The following is a 20,892-nucleotide window of genomic DNA, read 5'->3' on the forward strand; positions in this document are numbered from 1 at the left end:
GAGCACGTGAGTGTGGCATGCTGGATGAGCAGGGTGGTAGTTTTGTTTTGAGGACTGATAGAAGTGAGTATCTTCTATTGAAGGCTGTCTTTGCTGTCAGCTGCTGAGGATGCTGCTAATGCTTAAGAATTCTTACAGAGAAACTTGGGTTCCTATATGACTGTATTATTTCCTTTGGTTTTTAAGGGTGTGTGCACCAGAAAGAGCAGTTGGCTATCTTCATTTTTACTATGTACACCTCTTTTGTACAAAAACCCCCAGCAACTCAGAAATTGCTGACAGCTTTGGAATTTGTGAAGGGCAGAAGGCTGGTAGCTTTATGTTCATAGGGGAAGCTGAGCCTCAAGGTAAATCAGGTCAAAAATTAATGAAAAGCCTTTACGATGTGATGCCCCTTTAAAGATTTGACATGCAAATATTGTTCAGAGGAGGAAGATGTCCATAGCACAATTAAGCAGAGCAAATCTTTGCTAGCAGCTGAGCACAGAAAACTGGCACCACTGAATCTGCACAAACTCCAGTGCATTCTTGGCTGAGATGTGTGTGTGGGAAAGTGTTTGCTTCAATGACTATTTTTGACCTATTTTGTGAATAAATAGGACTTGTGCCTCTAGAGCTTGCAATCTGGCAACTTCCAGAAGCACTACATTAGCAAGGAGAAGAAAACAATTATTAATAAATACACTTCAACAAAAAAATTCTCCTGCCCCAGCTTTCTAAATTCCATATTTAAACTGATTTTGTGTGAAATGCAACTCTAAGATTACCTTTTTTTTAAACAAACCCTTATTATTCATAAAAAATCTGATACCAGGATTTTATTCCTCAGTTCCACACAGGTTGTTAGCAATGAGATAGGGGATGAAAGAGCTGTAAAGAGGGAATCTTTAGACAGAAAAGGATCTGTGGGAAGAGCAGCAGTGTTTTCTACCTGCTTTGGTTTCTTGATTGAATTTACTTAAAATTCAATCCAATTGCAAAATCCTTTAAATCAAACCTTTGTTCTGAAATACAAGGTGGGTGCTTTTTGCAGGAAGATAGGAAGGAAAGTTATCAGAAATAGATTAGCTCATAGTTGCTTTGATGTGCAAGGCACAATTCAGTTTATTAATTTTTGTGTTAGCGTAGTAGAGCAGAATTTGTTTGCATGAATGGAACAAGTGGGTAGTATAACATCATGTATGAGAGAAAGCATGAACTGGAGCTGCTGTTTAAATGAACCAAGTTTGACTGTTCTAGTTATGAATAATAAGAGTGTTGGGAGAATGTTTTTTCATTAAAAGTCCTGACAAAAAAAAAAAGAAAGAAAAAAACCCCACAAAAAACCTGTTGGCATTTCCCAGCAACACTTTTATAGTGTTCAGGCAAAACTCTTTTGTGTCTTGCTCTTTTATGATTACAGATTCCCAAAACCTCTCAAACTTCAGTTAGATACTGAAAAGACTTCAGCAATTTTTTCTCTAACAAAACCTTTTTTTTCTTCAAGGAAAGAGAATGCTTTCTATGTCTTTTAGTCAAAAATCTAATTATCTATTTAAAAAGATGTTTCAATAGAAATATTTTTATAATTTGTGAGTAATGCTGAGTTAAAAGGCTCCCCACTTTAAAACATAACCATTTTTTTTACATACTTTGCAGGAAGCTGTAATAGCATGTATAAACAACCAGGTGCTCTGAAGAGCTGACAGGGTCTGCACATATTTTGTTTCAGATTTATTTTTGTACCTTTTGCTGGGTTTTTGTTCTGAGGTAGTCAAGACAATACAGCACTATCCTGAATCCAGAATGATGTGTTCATTGAATGGTGGGGCACAGTGCAGGCTCCCCTGAGCAACACAAATTCTATTCATGCCACAGTACAGTGAAAAACCAGAGGAAGCCTCACCTTGCTCCTGGGGCAGTAGAAGTGCCTCCCTGGGGCTCTGTGCCAGCACTGAGGAGCTCCCAAACACGGGGAGCTGAGCAAGTCTGTCCCCTGCTGCCTCCCCCACATCTGCACAACGCTCCAGTGTTTCTATTTCTGAGTTTAATGGTGAGTTTCAGCTTCTCCCTATCCCTGGGATGGATTTACCCTTAAGCCTTCTTCTCCAATTAGGCTGTTTCTAGATTGCCATATATCAGGCCTGTCAGAGCCTTTAAATCTCTCTTCTAGGTCACCTTCTTGCCTTTCCCCAGGGGAGTATGGCAAACCATACCTCCCACTGAGCTTTCCTACACATATGCTAATGAGATGCTATTAGTGCCACCTTCTTCCCCAGAGACTAGGGTGGAATAAAGATTTTGGGAAATAGGCATTTCTGGCTTCTTCCCTGGCTCTGAATTTCCTCTTCCAGTGGTTTTTACCAGCTCAGTTGCTATTTCTGGGTGTCTGTAGTGCTAAAATTGAAATGATAACACTTCCCTACCTGACAGGCTAGAGGCGATAAGTGGTTGTAAGGATTAGTTACCTAAGGGCTACAGCATGCCAAATGTTATTAATAATGCAAAGCAAGAAAAGTTCTGAAAGAGAAATTAAATTCTTGCTTTTTGCTTCAAAGGAGAGGTTTACCAGAACACTGTAAAGACCCTGATTTCTAGTCAGGTGGATTAGCTGATGTCTTATGGTATTACAGATGTACATGAAATAGTGGGAGAGTGGCAGGCCTTGAAGTGTCTCGCACATCTGGGTCACTCTGCAGTGTTCAGCACATTACTGAATGAGAGGAGGTCACTCCTGCCCAGGAGGTGCACCTGCCAAAAGGGTCTTAGGTCGTTTTCTTCATTTGCTCAGATAATTACATACATCCTTCATTTTTAGAAGTATCTCCTAGAAAAGCCAGTAGAAGCGTGAGAGAGGAAACACTACACTGGTGTGCAGTGTAGGGGTAAAGCAGAGATAAGAGGAGGGAAGGATGGCAAAGGACAGAAAAGGAGCCAGTGACTGTATAGACTGAGATAGAGGGGAAAGGACAGGGCAAAAAAGAGAAGTAAGGACAGGTTGAGCAGCACAAGCTAAAAATAATCAGTGAAGGGAGTGAAAATTGGTTGCAAAGGATGGAGTGTCAAAGTGCAGGAGACAGCAAGGAAGAGTGAGTCAGGGAATAAAGACGAGAGGAAGAAAATGCGTTTATTATCTCTTTTTATCTGACAGTACTGAAAGTCATGTAAAACAGTGATTACCCTGCTTCATGCAAGTCTCTACTTAAAAAGTGGTAAGGAAATGAATATGACTTCTGAAGAGAGCTAGTCCTCTATTCTGCCATGGCTTGTGTGCTGGAGCAGTTCCTGCTTCTCTGCTGGTTCTCTTCTCTCACATCTGAGCTGCTAGCATGCCCATCACCTCCATGCTTGTATCATGCAATGTTTAGAGGGGGTCTTGTCCATGCCAAAAAGGGCAGCACTGGAAGTGCTCATAGGAAGCACCCAGGAGAGGGTTGCTTGATTAGTTCATTCTATTCATTAAAAAAAAAAAACAAAAAAAAAACCCAACAACAAAAAAATAAATCTATGTGCTGCATATTAAATCTGTTTGGGCAACATCTGGCAGTGTAAGGGGTTGGGTTCATGCCTCTGAGCTATTTCCTTCAGCACTGACACCTGTGGACCTTGGGGGATTTCTCTGGACAAAATCTCGTTTTGCTGTGCTGCAGCCCCACTCCCTGTCACTCTCATTAACACTCTGCAAGGGGCACTGTGCACTGCCACATCCCCCTTGGAGCTCCCACAACCATCTGTGGTCCTCGTGTTTGCCACTGCTGAAAGTAGGCAGTGCAGTGCCAGCGACCAGCTTCACTCCTACCAAAGTCACTGGTGAATTGGAAGAGTGCAGCACACGAGCTCCAGCCAGGAAACAGCAGGGAAAAAAATTATTTGGTAGCCTGGCAGGAGTTACAGTAGTCCTAGCAGCTGCTCTGGGGTTATTTTATCTCTTTCATCCCAGAAAGTGCAACTCCTTGTGTCTCTGGGATTAGAGAGGGTTGATTCCTCTGCCAACCCACCGGTTTAGCACTGGAGAGTCTGTCTCCCTTCATTTCTCTTCCATCACTCCAGCAAATCAGTGGAGCAATCTGGGCATTCTGAAAGTGGGTTCTTGCTCCTTCTTTTTCATTTGAATAGGCTTTGACCTTTGTTGAATGGAGATAGTGGTGTAGTAGAAATACAGTGTTTGCTATAGGGTCCAGCTGCTGCTTCCATAATTTTGTTTAATTTTCAAGGATGAAGAACTTTAGCTTATGTTCAGCCCTGAGGTAATGGGTGTCAATCACTACCACTTGATAAGCTGGACAGATACTGTTGCTATCAGATCCACTCGTTTTAAACCATGCTGATAACATGTCTTGCTGACAATCAGGATACCAGGGAACTAGGATCATAAAAAAGAATTACCTTCCTAGAAATGAGCTGGAAGGAGAGGCAGTGTGCAGGCTCGATTTTAGTCTCGAGTTCCAAATTTCATCACTGATGCCTGCTGATGTGGCTGTGTGAAATCCATGTAACTGCAGCACCTCAGCTGTTTTCTGTAGAATTGGAATAATGCTGCTTCCCTGATTTATGTCAATACAAGGTACTTAAATACTATGTAAATGAAGGTCCTGTAAATAATGCAGAAGTGTAGATGAGCATAACTGGGGAAGGATGAGTAGAATGAAAAGAAGTTCAACCTGAAGCAGAATTTCGGTCTGCTGAGAAAACTTATATGGGAAAGTCCATAAACTGTAATTATTTTCTGAGTCAAGCTAGTTGATTAGACATAAATCTCTAGCACTAGATAATATTAAACATTTATGAAGTTGGTTCAGCTTAATTTTCTGACATTCAAGTTATTCCTGAAGAAATCTTTCTCTAAGAGCATGCCATAGGTTCAAACCCTATATCTTAACCCTGTGTTTTGATCTAGGCCTGGTTCTGGATAGTTAGGACTGAATTCTGCTTTCAGGTACACAGCTCTCTAGGATGTTGGTCAGAACTGGAGCTGGAGAGCTAAATTTGCTCTAAGTGCTTAAATATCTAGGTATCTAAACAATTTGCTCTAAATTTGCTTAATTTATTTTTCATAGCATCAGAACTGTAAAAATAACATTTAAAAACAGAAATAGAAAGAGTATTTGGTGATAACACACATTTTTTCTGCTGAAAGACTAAAGAACTTTAACACTCTTTAGTTTCCAGGACTAACTAGCTTCAAGCTGAAGTCGTAGCTGTGCTTATGAGATGGGTGGGTGGTGTGATGAGCTTTGTCCTGTGTGCAGGGGGAAGCTCTGTGGTCTCAAAGCCTGCCAGGACTTGGCAGAAAGCTGCAGTTGCTCAGGGTATTGCAGCACAGAGAGCCCAGCTATGACCCTGTGAGAGGCAAACACAGTCCATCAAGTAGAGGCAGTGCATGAAGCGTGACTGTGGGAAGCATCCTCTGTGAAAGCTTCCAGTGGTACACCAAGAAGAGATCCAAGTTTTGCTGCTTTCATGTTTCACTGCAGGATCTGCAATTTCATCAAAAACTTCCCTAAAGGGAAGCTGGAAAAATCTAGCTGTGAATATAAAGGCAGAAGCAAGTGCTTAACTATAGGCAGTCCTATGTGAGCGTGATCTGAGTATAAGCTATGAGCAGCACCCAAAAACTCTTGATACTCTTATTTTAGGCATGATGGTTTCAGGATATAATTGCATCAACTCTTGCAAGAAGAGATGATGTTTTCAGGAAGAGGTCATGTGTCTCCCTCGGAGAAGGGGTTGTGTGCCTGACTGCATCTTGGTGTTTCTATCAGTTTTTCTAACAAAACCCTGCGTTTTTACATCAAAGTTCTCGCTGCTCTTCTACTCTCACAGGTACTGCAGAAAGTCCGAGAAACAGACAGAGATAGCAATACTTGTCGATGGATATAGCAAAAACCAACCTGGAATTACATTGACATTTAAGGCTTTGGAAGAACAGGGAAATAAAGCTGTGTTTATCAACTGTTTAAAGGAGAAAAAACCAACAGAGGCAGCAGTGCTGGTTTGTTTTTTTTCCCCCACAAATAACACAGTCTTGAAAGAGCAAAAATAAGAGTCAGTTTAATCCCAGTGGTAAACTGCTGGCATATTCTTCATTCTGATTTCTTTCCTAGATGAATGTAATACACAGTGGTAGTAAAAATGCAACACTTGAGGATGAATTTTGTATTATGGCTGGACAGCAGGACAGAAAAGCTCTAAAGAACAGTTTTTTGGGCCCTAGTGAAATTCTGGTTTTGGATGTAAAGGGAGCTTTGAGCTTTGTATAAATGACTGTGAAAGAGCTAATAAGTGGAGCCAGATTTTTGGCATGAAAATGAAAATTTCACTTTGCTTTTCTAATATTTTCTGATATTTGTCAACTTTCTTGAGGGATGTGAATAACCTTTCCATCCTTTGCCATTATGCCATGAAGCATATGTGGGATGGAGACACGTTGTATGACTGTCACTTGAAATGTACTTCCATAGTTCTTTGTTTCCAGTCAGTGTAAAATTAACCTGGCTTTAATACCTTATTTGAAACACCTGCACAATGTTGGATAATGTCTCCTTTGCCCTGGGAATTGGTTTGGCTTTTTTTTTTTTCAGTTAGCAGATGCTTTCTCTGCTTGTTTTGGAGCTCGAAAAGATAACACAACATAGGACCTACATAAACAGAGAAAATTACTCTTTCAACGTTTCTTGGCAGCAGTTGTAGATTAAATGCACATGAATGTCCTCTCACAGATGTAGAGGTGATATTAAACTGAGAAGTCATGTGATACCAATTAAATACGTATGTCAGCTGGCTTCTGTTCAGTAATTTATTTTTTCTGAGAGTATTCCAACATCTTAAAAAAATTAAATACCAACACTAAAGAAAAAATAATCCTCTTGGCAGAGTAATGAGTCCTCTCCTACCATGATCTTATATTTTTTTTTCTGCTGGGTAGTTAACATGGCCTAGAATGGTCATAATTTTGTGCTTTGGACAAAATGATAGCATGTGGTGAAAGTCAGGTAACTTGCAGCCATGCAAAGCTTGAGATGGGAGCGGTGTGTGGGAAATCACCCTCCTTTTCCTGTGGGAAAAATTCTTTCCTACAGCTTTCAGAAAGTCTGAGATAAGACTTAAGATATTTTTAGATATGAGAGCTATTTCTATGTCCCTTCTTTTATTTTCTTTTCCCCCCAGTTTTAACAACTCCTTCTGAGCCCTCTGTGGTTGGGGTGGTTGTAACTAAGACACCTGGTGCTTGTGCTGAAAAAATGAGTAACACAGTCCTAGCAGCACTTTAGAAAGCTCTTTGTATTCTAAAAAGACCTCTTTTTTATCGTGGAGCACATAGAGAATATATGATAGTATAAAGTTTTGGAAGTAGGCTGTGAAGTCTACTTCATATGGAACAGAGACAGTGCAGTTCATGATGTTGTCACTTGAAGTCTTGCACTGTGCATGTTTCTATCTGTAGTGTGCTGTTTCCTGCCACTTTTCCTTCCCCTCTCTCATCTCCTCACTGCTGCCAGACCAAACTTTGGGTGCCTGTACAGTCACCTGGATCAGGGAGATGATCTTCCTTCATAAGGACCCACAGAGGGGGAAAAAAAAAAATCCTTATTTTTCCTCGGAATCAGTTTCCCAGCCCAGATTATTGGAGAGGCCCAGGGTCCATGTAACATGCAATGGGGCAGTGGTGTGAGAGCAGGGGAAGTGGCTTTGCTGTGTCCAGGCAGGGCTGCTCATACACGTGGGTCTCTGAACTGGTGTTGTTTTGCCATCCCTGCACGCAGTTCTTCACTGGGATATCTAATCAGATCAGCAAGGGAAAAGACACAAAGACCCATACCTGAATGTGACAGTTTTAAATTAAATGAAATGTTGAGCCCACATAATGGAACCACTTTCAGTAAAGGATTACAGCCACTTACTGCCCCTAAACCAAGACATTTACTTTCATGCCTATGAGCTAGTAGGACACAAAAAAGACCAGTTTAGCCTTCTGTGTAACCTCTGCCATGCAGACAAATTAATTTAATCTTCCCCTTGAAGCTATGTCTCTTCCACACTTTCCTTTTTGACTATTAAATATGAAAGGACATATTTACTTGAGGTGTTTTCCAGCCCATATCCTCCAACCTTCCCAAGGGGCAAAGCCACAGAGCCTTTTAGGAAAAGGCCCTGCCCTCACTCCAGCATCACGTTCTTCCTCTGTGCCATGAGCAAAAGGCACATGAAGGCTGTAGAACAGGAACTCCACCCTGTAGGCTTTACACCTGTCTGGGTTGTTAGTGGCTAATCTGCACCTTGTAGGTCCAAGACACAGGAGGCTTGGTCCATAAATCTGAGTTGTGCCAAGGATAAACTTCTGGCAAATCCTGTAGATATTCCATACTGCGTGTTTTCTGTTGGGAGTCATCTGAAGTACTTTTCTTTGGTGAGTGATATAGAAACAAGCTTAGCCTGATTTAACTTCATAGTATTCTGGCTGTCTGCAGTGTTTCTCACTAAAACTTTGAAATAATGTCAGCATTATGTATAAGTATGTCTATTAAACCTCTGTGTACATACATGTATTTGTTAGTACAGCACACGTGTATGCAAACGAGGGACAATGTGCAACAAAATATCAGATTGTGCATCCAAAAGAGGATGTGCTCTATATTCTGTACTTTATTGTACTCTATAGATTTTTAAGCTATTGCTGAGAGGTGCTAGAGCCCTGAGCCTGATTTAGGCACCTTCTAAAACTGCTGTAAGCTTTGGCAATCTTTGCCACCATCCTCATCCTTCCTTTGGTGGTCTTTTTATGGGTTTGAGTAAGGAGGAGAATAACTGCAATAAAAGCCATAACTTTTTCCTCTTCTCCGTCCTCTGGCTGAAAACCTGTTGAGGCTCAGTGGCTGTATGGATTTTTTTTCTAATCTGTTGCTGATTGTTTGTACCCTTGAGGTACACAAGGCTTTGCATCTCTTCCTGACAGAATTCCTACAAAATGTAGAGAATCCTTACCCGAGAAGTCTATTTCATGTGAGGACTGGTATAGGATTTTCCATCTGGTGAGCTCAGGATCACGTGGAGATCCCTCACACACTGTGTATGGGGGTGCAGGTGAGTTCTTGTATGCACTAAGGCAATTTGGTCAATGGCATTCTTCCATCCATTTTAAGATTCTTATTCTCTTTCTCTGGTCTCTGCCTCTTTTATAAAAGGGACAAAATATTTATGGCTTCTTTAGAGGGTCCTTTAAAATGTTAGTTTATGATTTTCCTTTTTAAGTGCACATCTGTGCCGCCTATTATTTCATGTTTATTGTCTTTTTCAGATTTTTCAAACCTGAGTTACATAGATTTTTGTCTGATGACTGTTTTACTGGCACGTGGATATTTGACACTGAAACAATAGCTGTATCAATATGTGAATGAGAAAGTTAAGAGTGAAGAATGTGTATGAAGGGGTCAAGAGACAATCAGTGCATCTAGACAGCCTTTTGTAGAGTCAAGTGGGCTCACTCTTCCTTGTGTGAAGGCTCTTCCTCCACCTCCAAGCTTGCTTGGAACCATGTTTGGGCTGAGCATGGGGTAGGGGTGGAAAGTAGCATCTACCTAGGAAAGATTATTTAGGCATATGCAGGAAAAGGAGGAAGCTGGGAACAGAGTTAATCTTTTTTCTTTGTTTTCTAGAGAATTAATAGCCAAGTTGCAGATAACCAAAGAAAACTTTTCCTGCTTTTGAGACTTGTCTTTTTACCTTCATTGAGCACAGAACTGGAGTTAATGTTGCCTTTGCTCTCTGGTAGGGAGGTCTGCTGGCCCACAGGAGGGGCAGAGCTGGAAGGGTTGGTGCTGAGCAGGCAGGTGTTTCACAGCAGCAGAACTTGGCATTGTCCAGGCTGTAAAGGTTTGTGAAGCTTTCCCCTTAGGGTGAAATGATCTCCATTTGCTAATTGTAAATCAGAATTCAGGTTTTTGTATGGAGGGGAAATGGCTCTTAGGCCATGTTAATTTGGGACATAGTACCATTCCAGTAGCTTAGAATAACAGCATAACCAAAGCATATGTGCACCCATCCATCCAGTGTTGATCTTGAGGAGGAGAAGTAGTTCTGCAAAGTCTTTGGAACCACCAATGTATCCTAAAACTATTTTTTCTGGATGTAATTTAATAAGATGTACGAGTCTGCTTCTTTCTGCTTTTGCATAGCTATCTTTCTATGTACTGATGAGCTATTTATACACAAGGTCTTTGTTCCCTATTTGCTGCTGGTTTATATTAACTCCCTGGATCTTTACAGGCTCAGATGAGGAAGGCACTGGCCTTAAATAAAAAGGTTTCTCCCCAGTACCTGTGTGCAGTTCTAGGGCTTTGGATTGTGCATGTGATCCTGGGCTTTAATCAGAACTGGTTAGATCTAATGCTGTGCCACACCACAGCACAAGGTTTTATGGTAGGTGGGCAGTGGGAAGAGCATCACTTGCTATCTGGGATAAACACAGCCTGCCCTGTGTTGTCAGGTATCTTCATCTCATGTTGCTGCCCAAATTCGTGTCATTTGTTGTAGTCCCTGTGGGATCTCTGTGTGAAATGGAAGCTGTGATTGCTGGGGTGCGTGTCTTGTGAATTGTCTGAACGAGGGGAACAAGATCTTGTCGAAGCCAGCTTTTTCTGGAGCCGCTGCTTATGGGAAAGGCAGGGATTGTGTTACTCTTTCACCCACACTGGGGTTTTGCTCCCGCTCCTGGGTGTGACTGCTCGGGCCCCAGCACAAACACAGTGTGCCGAGCCCCATGTCCGGCGTTTGTTGATTATCCTGTCTTTTTACCTGTCTGAGTCCTTCCAAAACACCACGAGATGGCAGTGCACTTGCTCTGCTGCAGGCGACGCGCAAAACCTCTTCCGAAGGGAAAATCACTGCACTTCACCCATACTATGTACCCCATGCCCACAGTACTGCTGCTTCAGAATCAGTGAAAACCTATCATCGTGCTTGCCCTGAAAGCTGCTAATGAATCTGCCCCTGGCAGGGCTTGCTGTGCTCTCTTATTCTGCTGGGGTACAGGTAGAGAGGAGGAGAGCGTTTGCAGGGGGAAATTGAGAAGTGGCAGAGCTTGCTTTGAATATTTGTTTCTTGTACTGCCAGGCCACCAGGCTGTCCTGGCTGGAGAGGAGGTGTTCCCTTCCTTCAGAACTGTTGGTTCCAGGGCTGCCCCAGCAACATACAGACATCATCTTCCCAAAGGATGTTTTGGAAAATTGTCTGCAGTCCCCTTTTGAAGGGGGTTTGTGCTCTTTTCTTTGTGTTCTTGCAACCCTTTAATGATGACTTAAGTTGGCCTTTCCTTCCCTGCCCCCTTCTGACAGGCATTTTTAATTGCTCCTTGTCTCTTTGAGTTTCTTTGCTGCCTCTGCTATTAATTGATTTCACTTTACAATCCCTTTAGCAGGAACCATAACAAGGAGTCTCAGGGTGGCTTTTGAGATGTGTTACTTTGCATGACAAGTGCAGGGCTTCAGTCTTTGTCCTGTTCCCAGTCAAAGATGACTTTGCCAGTGGAGCAAACTGGGGCCAATGCCCATTGCTGAGTACAACTTTGGAGCACCACAAGTTTAACAGCAGAGCAGGGAGATGACCAAGTGGTGCCTTGCTGCTCTGCCATGTGTGTGCCCTGCCATGCCATCTGTTAGCACTACCTAGGGCTAATCTGTTTAATTTTCAGGCCATCTAATGGTATGACTGTATTAAGTCTGGAAAAAGCAGGTCTCTTTGATTTTTAGTACAGGTCAACTCATTTTTGCTATTCTGAAACAAGTTTAAAGCCAAGAACTGGCCTCCAGGTTCCTGGGAAACCAGTTGAATTCAAAAAGTTGAATTTGGGCTCACTAATCCCTTGTGAGGATAACACGATTTTCTCATTTTCCTGCAAAGGATACAAAGGCCGATGTACAAAAGTTATGTGATTAAATCAGGGCATCCAGAGAACAAGTACTGAAACTGTGAATCCTTTTTTTCTCGTGCTCATTCCTTTAAGAGAGGTATCCCTTTAAGGGGAGTACCATCCCTATTAAAAATGACACCCCCACACTTCATAGATGTAAATGGTAAATGCAGTAACGTGAAGTAGGAAGACCACACTCTTACTTTCAATTCAGGAATTCAGGAGGTAAGAGGTAACTCCCCCTTCTCTGTTCCTTTTCTTTTTTTCTTTTTTTTTTCTTTTTTTTTGTCTTCTTCCTTATCATATTGTGGTGGGTTTAGCATTGGCTAAAAATTTCATTTACTCATTTCTTGCTGTGAGAAGGACAAAACAGGCTCAAAACTTAAAAGGTATGAAGAAATCTTTATTAACAGGACTAAAAGAATAAGAAGCATCAGAATAATTGCCATGGGTTGCTTCTTCCTTCTTACTAAATATCAATTAATGCAAACCCAGCACACTTATGTTCCATCTCCTCTTCTCTTTTTGGTTCTTTTGTCTTTCAACAATTGTCTTAAGTCTCCTCTTCATCTTTGGTTTCCTTCTCCTCTTCCACTACTTATGTTCTCCCTTCATGGAGATGGTCACCCAGGGTCCATGAGCAGTGGGAGCATCTCCCAGACTGGATCACTTTGGGAGCATCTGCTTTCTCTCATTTTTTCTACCCTCTCCTCCTGTTTTAGCAATAGCAGCATGAACAGAAGTCCGAACCTTCATCATTAGGGCTTAGGCTGCCACATGGATTCATGGGATAAAGCTGGGGGTGCAGGCTACAGAGTGACAGAAATTCAAAGTCCCAATGAAGAGAAACAACTGCTGTGTTTTGGAGCTAAGGAAACTGAGTCCCATATAGTTTAGACATTTCACACAGTCTCATAAAACAAACCGACTGTAGAGCTGGAAGGAGCAGTTAAAAGCTAATGTGACAGCATGGCTGGTGCCAATTAATCTGTGATAAGATGGTAGTTGATCCCTAGCCCCCAGTTCTGGAATATGGCACTTGATATTTTCTCTCTAGACACACAAAAAAATTGGAAGAGCTTCTTTCTACCCTTTCTTGCCTTTCCATTCCTCACAGCAAGATCTGTTTACATATCTTTTTCTCAGGCAGGGTTTGCTTCACAGCACTGTTTGGCCAGGCTCAATCAGAGCAGTAAATAGCTGTTTTCCAATAGGTTCCATGTAGTCCAGCTGCAGTTTGTTGGATTTATTCTGCTTCAGTATGTTTTCCATTTATCTCCTGTGCTGTGTAGTCCCCATTGTGGAGATGCCTTTGGTTTGGCATTCTTTCAGGATATGTTACTTCTTGAGCCCAGTGGTTGGAATTTACTTGACAACCTGTGCTTGGCATTAGGCCCACCCAGCAGCGTGGGGTGCTTTATAGAGGCAACATTTCCCTCAAAGCCAGAGTTTTATGAATCCACAGTGAACCAGGCTGTCCAGAGGTGACCCAGGGAGAGGAGAGGCTGGCTGAGATGGCAGCTGGCCTGATTTTCTCAAGAAATGGTGAGAAGCTCTTCCATCCTGCCCCTGCCTCTGCTTTGCAATGCCTTTTAGGGGCTTCTCCTGGCTTCACACTTCCAGCCTCTGCCTTTTGAGAGCTGTTATCACTCTTTGTTCCTGTGATATCTTTATTCCAGTGACATCTTCTAGCCCTCTGTCACCAGGCTGGTCCCCTTCCTGGCAGCCTGTTCCAGCAGCCCCAAAGCAGAGCAGACCCTTTGCTCTAAGAGGCCTCCACAGTAAGCAGAGCTGTGCTCATTCAGGGAGGCTGTTTTGGAAACCAGGGAAGGGACAGTGGGAGCTGGGGTGATAACTGCTCTGAGATGTTGTGTCTCACCTCTGCTCCTGCTTCACTCCTGCCATAAGTGGAGCAGAATCCCTGTCCCTCCTGATCCTGCCCTTTCTCTGCCCAATATGCAAGAGTGGAGCAATGGCCAGCCCTGCCCTTTCCTCCTTTCAAGCCTTTTCTGGCAGGAGAAAGTGAAAAGAGATTTGTGTGGGGAAGAAGGTTGGAGGAGGAGACTTTATGGAAGAAGTGGGCTGGAAGCAGAAGGTTAGGGGTCTCAGGTTAAACTGAAAAAATGCTGTGTCCAAGAGGATGGAGATAGTGGGAGAGGGCCCAGGGGAAGAGCAGAATGTATACAAATAAAGGGATTTCCTGTTGCCGCCCATATGTCCTAAAACTCTTTTTTTCTCTCTTGGCCCCTTGTTTCACCATATACAAAGAGCATCTCATTCCCAGACTTCTTCATCCCTCTGGTATCCACTGCTTCTCAGTCCCCAAACCCAAACATTCTTGGTTGCTGCTCAAAATGTACATTTTACCTACAAAGCCAAAAAGCTTTGAAGAAGCTCTGTCCTGTTGTATATTTCAATATTATTCTTTCTATTCTGTGCTGCATGTCTGTGTTTCATCACAGAGATGTGATTGCTAGAGAGTTGTAGTCATGGGCTTTCTTCCTCTATTAAATGCTGAGTTGTGTGTAAGGTCTCTGGTGGGGAAAGCAAGGCCATTAGCAAGCTGCAGTTCAGAAAAGATATAGTTTATTTAAACTTGTGCCTTGCAAATGCCTAAGGTTGTAATGCTAGATAAGCAAGACAGATCCAAACCCAAAATCTTCCTTCAGTTGGTTTAGGGCCTGAGAAAGCGCTTCCTGCATTGCAGACAAAACACAGGCATTCATGAAGAAGCAATTATAAAGATTTTGGAAAGCAGTGATAGCCTAAATCCTATGTTGCAGCACAGATACTACTTTTTTTCCACCTGGTCAAGTTTTGCATCGGAAAATATAATATCTGTTATCTTGTGTGATATTAGCCTTTTGTCATCTCTTGATGTTGGCAGTTCTGTGTCCTTCCTGTGAAGTGCTGCTTTTTGACTGTCTTACAAACCTTTTGGGCCTACTGTCAATAGAATGTTCAAGCTTGCCTGTGATAGTTCAAAGCAGTTCTGAAAAGATGAGAAATACAACTTCTGATCTTCTTGAAGGACACTGGTGCATGTCCAGAGTTCAGCCTGTGTCAGGATCATGTGTCAGCATGACCCGGTTGGCCAGCAGCAGGTTATAACTGATTTATACAACTGAAGATGCAGAATCTTTAAACATGGGTTATGTCCTTTAAATACTAATATTAGAAAGTAAGAAAATAAGCAATCAGCCTTCTTCATGCAGCTGAAGTCACACATTATAACTACAACTGCCTAATTCCCCAAACTTTTTAATAGCCTGATTGCAATCCCATTCACTAATGATTCTTAGAGTTTCCCTGGCTTTGGACTTATGATAAATAAGCTTTCACACTTTCTCAAGTCATTATAACATCTTCCAGAAGATAACCAGACTTCACATGTAAGAAATCAGCAGGAAAATACCTTGTAAAATATAAATGCATTTTAAAAAATCATAGTTCATACAGCAATAAAAAACAGGACTCAAAACTGAGGTTGTTATCCCTTTACATGTCACCTTCAGGGTTCTGAGCTGTGATGAAAGGTACTTTTCCCCTCTTAATAAGAATGTGTTTATTCCATGGGCAGAATGCTGTTTATTAACTCCTTAACTATTTATTTCCTGGGGCTTGAACTGGACCAGATCATATTTGTTCTCCAGTTTCTCACCCTTGATTTTTTCAAAGCAAGGCACTGTTCTTCCTGTCTATGATGAAAATTATGAAAATGAGTCATCAGTTTCCACCTGAGTCTAAAGGCAACCATGCAACCACAGCTTGTGGACATATTGAGATTTCTCTTGATGTTGTACAGGTCTGATAGCTGATTACCAAAATTTCAGTGGTATCATCAAGAGTCACTGCACTGGTGGTCTGCAGTTGATGTAGTAAAGGGGTGAATATATAGATGCTTTTTTGTCATTGTTTTATTTTTTTTCCCTCTGCAATGAGCAGTGGAAATTGTTTATTTCAACTGGCATATCAGAATCACCTGGCACCCCAGGGAGAAACATTCCTACACACAGGCCAGCTTTTAAATATTCCTTAATTTTGGTCCTGTTTCTGAAACTGTGCCATGTGATGCCTGACAGAACAAGGATGAAAGCAGTTATAAGAGCTGCAAAATTTGTGGGTGGTGCTTTGTTTTGTTGTGTTGAGTATGTTAGTACTTAGTTCCAAGTTAGATTAGTATTGTACTTAGTGACTGATGCCTGAGAAAATACCACTGCTTGTTTGTCCCAAGATGTTATCCATGTTTTACAGATGAATAAATACTTTGTTGTCATTTAGCAATGTTAACTGTTGCTTAAGTCAAAATGTCTTTGTTGTATGATTTTACAAGCCTTTGAATATTTTATAAAGCATTTCATTTCATTTTTGTTGGTACACAAATAAAGAGAGAGTGATGTTTAAAAAAAAATTTAAATGATTCAGTTTAAGAATTGAGTCTTTCAGTCTAGACTAGTAATTTCTGCAAGGGACTTTGCACCTGTAATGCCTTTCAAATTGTCACAAGAAAACCTTTTAGTGAAAGTGTATTTTATAAAAGATCCATTAGCTCAGTACCTTTGCCTTGGTCAAAGAAGGGATTTGCAAAGGATAATAGCTCTCAAAACGATACGCCTTTTTTACATCAGGCTCTGTTTTAGGGAATTAGGTTTTCAGATGCTGGCAATTTTCAGAACATTTTAATGTTCCTCATCTTTGAAAAGTGCCTGTTACACTAGCAGGTGTCAAAATCTGTAGATTCTGTTTATTGCCCTTTACAAAGCACTTATTACTATGATATTTGGAGACAGTACATGGAGTAAAAAACATCAGCAACGCTTTCTTGAAGGAGTTGGTGTCACTTGTTATGCCGGCATCTTACAATGTAAAGTGCTGTGTGACTGTGGGAAATGGACAGAGGTAAAAACAAAAAATCTTTGAGGGAAAATGTACAATATAGCTACTTAAAACTGAGCAACCCATGGCTGTAACCACACCAGATGTTGCTGGGGCAATACCCATGCTGTGACTTTTAGTTGTACCCTATGGCTTAATTCTCTCTGGCCCCAATTCCTTTGTCCCTGGCAGGTATCCCCACCTGTTTTGCAGAGATGAGCATGCTAATAGTGGGTCCACTTCTCCTTTGAGTGAAAGCAGTGATGACTGATGTCATCTCCAGCATGGAGGGAAGGGGCTTGGTTTGTAGCTTGGGGGAACAACTGCCTGTTTGGTGCCATGTTCCTCTCCTGTTTGGTGGCTGGATGCTCTGTGTGAGCACCCAGCTGGACAATCACATAGGCAATGGGTGAGCAGCTGGCTCGCAAGACAGGCACCAAGGGATACTGAGACTGAGGCTTCAGACTGGGGCCCTGTCACCACTGGGGCCCTGCAGGGCTCCATCCTCAGCCCTGTGCTCTTCAACATCTTTATTGATGACTTGGATGCAGGCCTGGAAGAGATGAACTGAGCACGTTCGAAGACAATGCAAAACTGGGAGGAGCTGTAGGCTCCCCAGAGAGCAGGGAGACCCTGCAGAGAGACACTGACAAATTAGGGGACTTGGCAATCACCGATCAGATGAAGTCACACAGGGAAAAGTGCCAGATTCTGCACTTTTCTGGAGCAAAGTACTTCCCTCTGATGGTTGGCTCATGCAAAGGCTTTATGGACAGGCAGCAACTTTCCAGTAACTAAAGGTGCTGCTTCTGCCCATAGCATAGCATCCTGCAGTTTATTTAGGAAAAAAACTCAAAAAAACCCCTGAAAACACCCCCCCACCCCAGACAAACAAACTCTCCTCTCCCTCAACACCCCAACCACTTCCACAAATTGACACCTTGGTAAGCAAATTAAGCAAGTTTAATAGCATCATGTTAGTGGAAACTCCTTTAAGCATTACTTTATAAATTAAAGGGGTTTGTTTTCATTTTCTATTCCCACAGAAATGTTGAAGAAAACTTAATTTCTAAATCAAAATTTCCTTTTGAAATGTTACATCTATTTTTGGAATTATTTTAAGGGTTGCTGTAAAGACTTATCAGTAAAATTAAAAGTTAGCTTCCTCTAGTTTTAACAACACTGATTTCTGTGTACATTTGTAAGTTTTTTACACAGGGAGTGTCATGTTAACCCTTCATAGACCTGAATCTAGTGCTTGAAGTTCCTTCCAGTTTAATATTCCTGAGATGAAAATAATCTTGACACTGATGTTATCCAGATGGGTGGTTAAGACACTAAATATTAGATTGGCTCTTTTAGGTCACCAATTTTCTATTTTATTCCCACAGTAGAACCATAGTCCAGTCTGCTGTAGAAATACCAACAATGATATAATCCCAGTATGGTGGAAGGGTCCCCTGAAATAATGTCTACTTGACATTGTTCCCTCCTTCTCTCATTCTCTCATTCTCTCATTCTCTCCTTCTCTCCTTCCCTTCAATGGGTCGAGGGTAGGTGGATGCTGGGTGGAACTGACTGTGATGATGAAGTGGACCTTCATTCTGTATTGAAGGCTGATGCTAATTCCTCTTCCCCATTAAGGAACTGCCACCAAAGAGCAAACTTATTTCCTTGTGTTTTGACAGAAGATGAACAATTGCATTTGCAGAAGCAATTTGGGAGAGTGTCAAAGCTGTCAGCACAACCCCAGGTGTCTTTCACTGTGTGTGTTCATGTACAGAAGCTTTTCATTTTGAAGGTATCAGCTTTTTCCTTCCCAAGCATGTCCATGTGATCTGCTATTTGTGAAAGGATGGACATGTACAGGACTGCAAGGAGTGACTGCAAGTTGCTGGCCAGACTCCTTTCTTTTTTTTTGCTACCTGCAGTGGCTGACAGCAGTTTTATCTTCAGGGAAAATGAGAATAAATTCTGATCCCTTGCTGCCTTTTGCCATCTATGGTCCCGTACATCATTGCAAAAGGGACTTCACAGTGCCACCACTTTAATCTGGTGGCATTCTGCAGGGCCCAGTGAATGGCTCCACGTGGTGTCAGTCTGGTTTTCTTTTTAAATAAAGTGCTTTAGTATGGTGCTGTACAGGAAAGAGCTTCACCAGGACTGCTGGGGCTGTTGGTTCAGCTTGGTCTCCCTTTTGGTGTGTGGTACAGGACATCTTTGTTGAGAGGCCAGGGGTGATCCTGTCCCTGCCTTTGCTGCAGGTGACAGTGGAGCTGTTTGGGTTGTTCACATGTCCAAAAGGGAAGTTCTCAGCAAGTGGTTGTGCTCAGGGGCGGGTGGATGTGCTGTGCTTGTTTTGAGGTGTGTGTCCAAGGCGAGCTGTGCTTGCTCTGCAGCTGCCATGTTTGTGGGGGATGGATTTATTCTAAACACATGGAGGACGAGGGATGAGGTCTTATTTTTTCAAGGCTCTGTGAGTCAGGCTACTTGGATTCCATTTCTAATTCTGCACCTATTGTCTGTGACCACAGCCTGCTTGCACAACATCTTCGTGCCTCAGCCATCCTGTTGCTAAAAAGGGACTGCCCCTTTTTGCTGTATTGTGATTATGATAATAAAAGTCAGAATTATTTTGAGATCCCAAGCTGAAAGCGCTTATGTAAAAGTAAAACGTGTTATTATGTTTTGTTGAAAAACAAAAAAATTGTTTTGAGTTGTGCATTGTTTGAGCAATCAGTTTCTTGCAGGAATACAGGTGAAGATCACAGCTTTTCTCATCACTTGAAAGAGGAAGTTGTAACAGTGTAACAGCACAGTCATATCCACAGAAAATACTTCAGATTTTGCCCTTTTATCTTTCTTTTTCAATTCTGTGTTTCTTCCTGGCATGCCCTGCAGATAATATCCCTGCCTGAAGACATGCCCCCCTTCCCAAACCCAAATTTTCATTTTCTCACATCGCTGGCTGTATATTAAGGAGTGGGTGGTAGAGGGAAGGATATTATTTGACAGCTAATATTGTAAATCCTATCTAATATGGTTTGTATATGGAAACAGTCATAGCTACTGCTGCTGTGGTTTTGTTGCTGCAGGGAAAATGCAATAAATAGGACTTTCAGAGGAAAGGCAATGAAGAAAGGCCTTGGGATTTCATTTGTTCCTCCTGTGCTACCACTAAATCTCCCTTCTCATGTTACTGAAACAAAACATAGATCTAAACAAATCCTGGCCTTCTATGGATGTTGTACCACACAAAGACAATGTACATGGATACTTGTTCCCATTCAAATTCATCTGTACAGTCCTTTGTGGAAAACAATGGTGTGGTGTTTTATAATACCTTCCGTTTCAAGTTCTCAAAGCACCCTCCAAAGACATGAGATTGCTTGTCTTTATTCTTCCCTGTGGTAAGTTAGCATTATTGTTCTTCTTTAACAGGTGAAAAGGGGATGGGATGCTCCATAACCACTTTGGAAACCAGTAGCAAAATGGAGAAGAATGTTACATTTCTGCCCTTGTTTCCTTTATTTACCAGGCTGTACTTCTGCCTTGCAACCGTAGCAGTGTCTGCACTGCACCTCGTTTATTGGTCCCCTTGCTCACAGATCCATGTTTTCCTTCTTTGCTCTTTGCTTTCATCAAGGCACTCAAGCATGTCAAAGACTGCAGAACACATAATAAAGAACAGGACTGTAAAGGAGTTAAGATGCAGCTCCATGGCTTGTTGAAATAAAGGAATGCATTTTTTGTATGCCCTGCTAGTAAAAGAAGGAAAGATGATGGTCTTGCTCTCCTTCCTTTGCATATGTAGGCAGTGCTCCTGAAGATCCTTGGGGGAAGGTGCTCCCTGGCTTCCAAAGCTGCTTGAATACTTGGTGTGGTAACAGAACATAAATCCTGTATTTTATTACAAAACCTTTTCCAGAATCACTGAGGAATATTTGATTAGCCAGAAAGTCATATGACATAGCCTGGCGATGTCACGAGTGTGTTTATGACCTGGTTGGTTTGCTTTTCTCTGCCCGTCCATTGCTGCATGTCTGAAGGCAGGCAGGGAGAGGGCAGTGGGCTTTCTCAGATGGTTCAGAGCTCTTTGTGCTCATCACATATCTCATTTTCCACAGGGATGC

This window comes from Parus major, chromosome 1A (genome assembly GCF_001522545.3).
Source record: "Parus major isolate Abel chromosome 1A, Parus_major1.1, whole genome shotgun sequence".
In the NCBI taxonomy this organism is placed as follows: domain Eukaryota; kingdom Metazoa; phylum Chordata; class Aves; order Passeriformes; family Paridae; genus Parus; species Parus major.